Genomic DNA, 6557 nt, shown 5'->3' on the forward strand with positions numbered 1-6557 from the left:
TTGCCTCATTTATAGAACAATCCATCTGTGGTCCCAAGTTGTTTCATAATCTAAACTGTATGTTATTTTCTAGTGCTTGAATTTGGCACCAGTAATAAAATATTTTCAAGACTCAGAATCTCATCTACAACAGGGTGCAGACTAGAATTTCAAAACCCATTCATAACCAATCTGCCCACATGATAGAGGGGAGGAGAAAAGACCAGAAAAGGAAAAGACTGATTTATTCCACTTGTTTAGTCAGCAGAGTGACACCATGGTTCTGGCACACATCCCTGGGTTCCTATGAAATTTTGTGATTGGTATCCAGTCACATGCTGAAAGATGTGTTAACAAGTGCACAGGCCCATTTTTCATTTGGCTTTTGGGTCAGGCACTTAAAAATGGACTGGATTGCAAGGTGAGAGAGAATGCAAGGCTTCTCTTCCAAGGAAGAAATTTTCTCTCTTAGCCTTTATGTCTTTTTTAACTTTTATTATCTTGCATGGATACAGTAAAAAAGGAAGGTAAACTATCCCAGGACCAACTGTGTAATGCCACAATGCCACACTGCTTTCTTTTTTTTTCCTAGAAGTCATCAGTTCTGTCTCCAAGGAACTCATTTTTAACTCTTCTCTCTGGTTCCTTGTCTCCATTTCCTATGGGGACAGTTTGGGCCCTTTCCATCCCTGGGCTGCTATCTGTTAAGAAGCTGCTGGGAGAAGGGTGGAATGCGTATTCACTGGTTTGAAGCACTCTCCAGTCACCTCTTCTGGAGCCTTGGAGAGCTGAGAATATAAACTTAAGCTTCAGTTTTCTACATTAGCCTGGTGCAGCCTGAGGGTTGAGGTTCTGACATTTACTTAGAGAGCCATGAGAATGACGTCATTCCCAGCTATAGATCCAAGTAAGACAGCAGCTGGATATTTACAAAGGTGTGTTCCCCTGCTGCCTTGCAAAGCCAGACTTGTCTGTCGTCTCTGCCCTATGAATCTATTTAATTGTTGCTGCAGACTCTCAGGATAGGACTCCTCTCATCTCAGAGTGCTGACAATTGCCAGCCCGACCTCAAGGAGCTCCTCTTTAAATAGACTGTTAAGAAGTCCAAGACATCCCATCCTGGGTACTGAGGCTCCTTATTCAGACGAGAAGTTTTTACAGTGATCTCCGCCTGCCTGGTAGGGGGGTCCAGGAAACAACCGCGAGAAGCATGAATCACTGCAGAAGGCAGAACCAGAACACTCTGAAAAGTGACATGTCGATAGAATTGTTATCAAAGCCTGAAATGACACTTAGCAACAATAATGATGAAAATAGGTGGTAAGTTTGTAAGAAGTTTGTTAGGAGGTCATGGAGAGATTAATTATTCTTGTAATAGCTTAATAAAAATCATCACTGACAATTCTCTACAGTGCTAAGTAGTAGTTTCCACATTGGAAAACTGATTAATTTTCCTTAATGCCAGCTTTCTAGTGGTTTGCCTTTTGGTCCTTCTTCCTTGTTTAGAGTAAACAGAATTTTCTTTTATAGTTATATCCAGAAAGATACACAATGTGATGTCATCTCATTAATGACCTTCTAGGATTTATTACTTATTCTTCAATCATTATCCCAAAAGAATGCAATTTCCTGTAAGGATTTAGTGAAACAGATTATATATCTCAAAAGGTTTTACAAAATAATAATTTTTAACAAATATGATTGGCCAATTAAGTTATTACTTAATATCATAGGTACCATGGAATAGCACCTGTTAGAAGAAGTTGATGTCCACAACCATCCTGTGATATAGGAACTGTTTTTATTTTTTTCTATTACAGAGGTGAATGAACTGAAGCATTGGGAAGAATTCCTTAGGATCATGTGAATCTGTCCCATGTACTCTTTGCTTTGAGAATTTGTGGTTTTAATCATGCTTCTAGATTATTTCTCTGTGACAAACACAATGATGGCAAACACTTTTATCATTATTTGAAGATTTTTATAAAAGTTACATAATAATTATCTCTTTTAATCTCATTTACTTTACTTTGAAATCAAAATGTGCTTTTCCCCCCAGACTTATTGATACTGAGTACTCTGTTCCTGGAGAAAATTAATTTACTAGTGACAATCCTCTGCACTTAAAAATCTTTCAGTTACCTACAATGATATAAAAATATTCAGACTATCCTGAGGGCAGATAGATTGCCCAAATTTCACAGGGATGAATCTTGAGTCTCAGAGAGTTTAGGAAACTTCTCTAAAAATATTCAGCTAGTAAGTGAGATTGTTGCCATTTGAACTCAATATTTGTGAAGACAGTTGCAGTCTTTGCAGTACAACCCAACATGGTTTAGGTTTTTATCTATCTATTGATCTACCTATCTGCTTATCTTTTTTTTTAATTAGTTAATTAATTTTTAAGGAATACAAATTTCATTTGTACAACTTTAGGAATATAATTATTCTTCCCACCATACCTGCCTTCCCACTCACCATGCCACCACTCCTCCTCCTCCCTCTCCATTTCCCAGTGCATTCTCCATTAAGATTCATTTTCAATTACATTTGTACAAAGAAGACTAACTCTATACTAAGTGAAGGTTTCAACAATTTGCACACACACACTCACACAAACACACAAAAACATTGAGAGCTAGTTTTACAGTTAGCTCTCATAATACAACTCATTGAAGACAGGGGTCCTGCTATCTACTTATCTTTCCATCTACTTCATTATGATTGCATTTTTACCATCATTGCTCTTGAAGTTGCTTGGGGAAGAACATAACTGATAACACCAGATGCAAATTGCGAGAGAAATAATCTCATTTTATCATAATCTCCCTTACTTCCATCCTGAGTTGCAGTCCAGAAAATATTACATATGCAAAGAATTTAAAGAAGATAAGCTCATTCTGCTCATCTATTATTTATCACCCTTTAAAGTAATGCTGATGCATTCTCCAGGTTTAGATACTAAAGTTCCTCTGATATTTAGAAGTTAGCATCAATCTTGAGAGTAAATCCTTGAGAAGTGATCAGTATTTTATGCCTTTTACTATTATAAGACTTAAGCTACATATTTGAATCTTCAGTATTTTAGATTTTGCTTTCAATTTGGTGTATGTATATATTTATTAAATTGTATGGCATCCAGAGCTTGTAAAGGAATGATTAAAATACATATTTGAGCCAGTCCTAGCCAGTGATGCATTATCCCATCACAGTGTGCAGCCATATGTGACTATGACTTTTGGGTTAAAGCTCCCAGAGAACATTTGTTGATTGAATTTGTGCTTATCAGATCGAAGTCTGAAAAATTTAGTGCTAGTTGATTTTACAACAAAAAGTACATGTAGTTACATGAGAAAAAGTTGGAACCAAACATATTAAAAATAACTAGAATCAAAATCTTACCCTATTCAGGTCATAAAACATTTGGTTTCTTTAAAAAGTTAAATAATTTCCTTGGTGTGTATAAACAGACACACATGCACACACACACACACACATAAAGGTTTTACAAGTTTTATGTGCAAGTATTTATATATGTGTTAATTTTTTTTTTTTTTTTTGACAGGCAGAGTGGATAGTAAGAGAGACAGAGAGAAAGGTCTTCCTTTTCCGTTGGTTCACTCCCCAAAGGCCGCTGCGGCCGGTGCACCGTGCGATCCGAAGGCAGGAGCCAGGTGCTTCTCCTGGTCTCCCATGTGGGTGCAGGGCCCAAGGACCTGGGCCATCCTCCATTGCTCTCCCGGGCCACAGCAGAGAGCTGTACAGGAAGAGGAGCAACCGGGACAGAATCAGGCGCTCTGACCAGGACTAGAACCTGGTGTGCCAGTGCTGCAGGCAGAGGATTAGCCTATTGAGCCGCAGCGCCGGCCCATATATGTGTTAATTTTATTGAAAGTTAAAAAAGGTATTCCTGAGCTATTCATCTTATAAAAAAGAAATCTGAAAGGAGGGAGGGAAGAGATGGAGGGCAGGAGAAGGAAGGAGGGACAGACAAGGAAAGGAATAGCCAGGTGTCCAAAAGATAAAGTCAAGAAAAATCTTTATAGTTTGTTACTTTGTAGATAACAAAGAAATGGATTTCTGAACTACTTTGCAATACAACACTAAATGAAATTAAGAATGTGGATTTGGGACACAAACTACCCAATTACTACGTTCTACTCCATCACTTACTAGCTATGCGACTTTAATAATATTCTCTGTATCATGTTTCCTTCTTCTATACAATAGATCTAATTTAACTTACCTTTCTTAATTTAATTTTTATTTATATAAGGTGAACAAATTTCGTGTATTTCACATATACAGATTTACCAGCATAGTGATAGTTCCCACTCTATCCTCCCTCCTGTCAACACTCCCACTCTTCGTCCCTTTCCTTCTTTTTTTCTTTTAATTTTTATATTGATATATTTTAGTTTATTTTATATTCATAAGATCAGTCCTCTACCAAATAAAGAATTCAACAAGCAGTAAGTAGAAAAACCACTGTTCCTAAAAGTATAGACAAAGGCTGTAAACAATCAAATTTCAAAATGTCAGTTTCTCTCATACACATTACATTTGAGTTCTCTATATTAATTACCACAAATCAAGGAAAATATATATGTTTTTAAAATAAAAATTAATGAAAATATATTTAAATGCTTAGAAAACATCCTAGTATAGCCACACTAATATTTACTTACTTTTACAACTATCTTTTGCTGTGTGGTTTGAAGCTGAGAATTCTTCCTTAAGTTTTCATGGTTGCCAATTATAGGAGAAAGACTAAAACATATGGGATTTTATAAAATCAGAAAAAAGTGAACAATATATACCACCACTGCTTCTATTCAACTTGAGAACTACCCAGAAGAGTAAGATAGAAAAAGAGAAAGATAAAGGAAAGAAGGTAGGAAGGAAGGGAAGGAAAGACGGAAAGAGGGAGGGAGGGTGGGAGGGAAAGACAAGGGAAGGGAGGAGGACACCAAAAGCTAAGATGTGGAATTGAAAAGAAACAGTTAAAACAGATTTAAAATAAACATTGCATATTCAACTCCATTTAAATGTAGTAGTATGTACAGTTGGAAATTTAAATAATATAATTTATGATAAGTGACACAAGGTAAGATATAAAGAAAAAAATAACATATTTTAAAGACCTATATGTACATACTCAGAGAAATTCTTGAAAAACATTTATGGAACTGTAAATATTTATGAATGTGAAGATTAAATATTGACAATATTTAAATCTCTCCCCGTGTAGTATAAGACTGAAGCATTTCCAATCAGCATCCCAAGGGATTTTTGAGGAGTCAGTTCACATTAGTTTTAATATTTGTATATGATAGAAAATACCTCAAAATAGCCAGTACATTCTTTAAGGGGAAAGATTGCATAGTATACTTATATTACTAAAAATCAACTTATCATACATTGTATTAATCACTAGAAAATCAAATTTGTTTTGCTTTCATGTGGAAAGAATAGCACAAATTCATTTTGTTTCCTTGGAGCTATATTCAGCTCTTAACTAGACTCCTGATTACACTGGTACAATGAGCTAATAATTGGGTTTGGTGAATGTAAACTTATAGATAAATTAGATGCCTATATCTGTGACAAAGTGTAGACTCTTTGAAGTCTTTTTTGGGGTCAAATTAGTTGGGGCATGTGGTAAATCAACCAAATCAAGGTAAATAGATCATCAACAGTCTGTAATTTATTTAATAACTAAATTCAAAGATTATTTGCATATTTTGTTCTGGGATCCAGTAAGTTTTGTTCAATAAGAAATTATATGTGTTATTACTACTAATTTTATCCTTTATTATGCCTTGATTCTATGTTCATCATATTGAGACCTATCTGGATTAATTAAATGAGTTACTGCTAAAGATCATTGTCAAATTTGATAGTTATTATTGTCCTACTATATTAAAAACTTTATGTTGATGAAACTTGAATTTTTGCTTGTATATATTCTGTAATTACTGATTGTCTTACTATTTCTAAGGTCGAGGTAACAAAATTGAAACAAACATGTAGAAAGAAACAAAAAGATTGCCTATTAGCCAAAACCAAATTTGTAAGTGTAACAGAACCCATATAGTTTACTATGCTAGAGTTAGTCATATGTTGTGACTCTAATGAGCTTGTACATTTTCTAGCTTTCTCACCCAGCAATTCAGAAGAAAATTAAAACAGGTTGAAGAGAGGACTTCTCGGAAGCAAGCAGATCACCAACAAAGAGATGGCAGATAGCAAAAAGATAGAGACTGAAAACCGTGCAAAGAAAGTAACAAACTTAAGCACACAGTGCAAGTCCTCTAAACTTCATTTATCTCTGAGGGATCGATCTATCGCATGGCCATAGAGAAATAGTTTTACAAATTATAAAATCTCAAACTCAAAATTTCTAATATCTCAGTTGAACAATCATATTGGTAATGTCTTTCAAAAATATGCTTAAAAGTGAAATGATTGAACATTCATTTCAAAAGGCTAACTTTAAACAGATATTTTATTCATAATTTACACATGAAAAATGCAGATCCTTCTAATGTCAACCTTTATAATTTCAAATATGGCCA

The sequence above is a fragment of the Oryctolagus cuniculus genome, chromosome 7, assembly GCF_051225735.1.
Source record: "Oryctolagus cuniculus isolate XC-2025 breed Fujian yellow rabbit chromosome 7, ASM5122573v1, whole genome shotgun sequence".
In the NCBI taxonomy this organism is placed as follows: Eukaryota; Metazoa; Chordata; class Mammalia; order Lagomorpha; family Leporidae; genus Oryctolagus; species Oryctolagus cuniculus.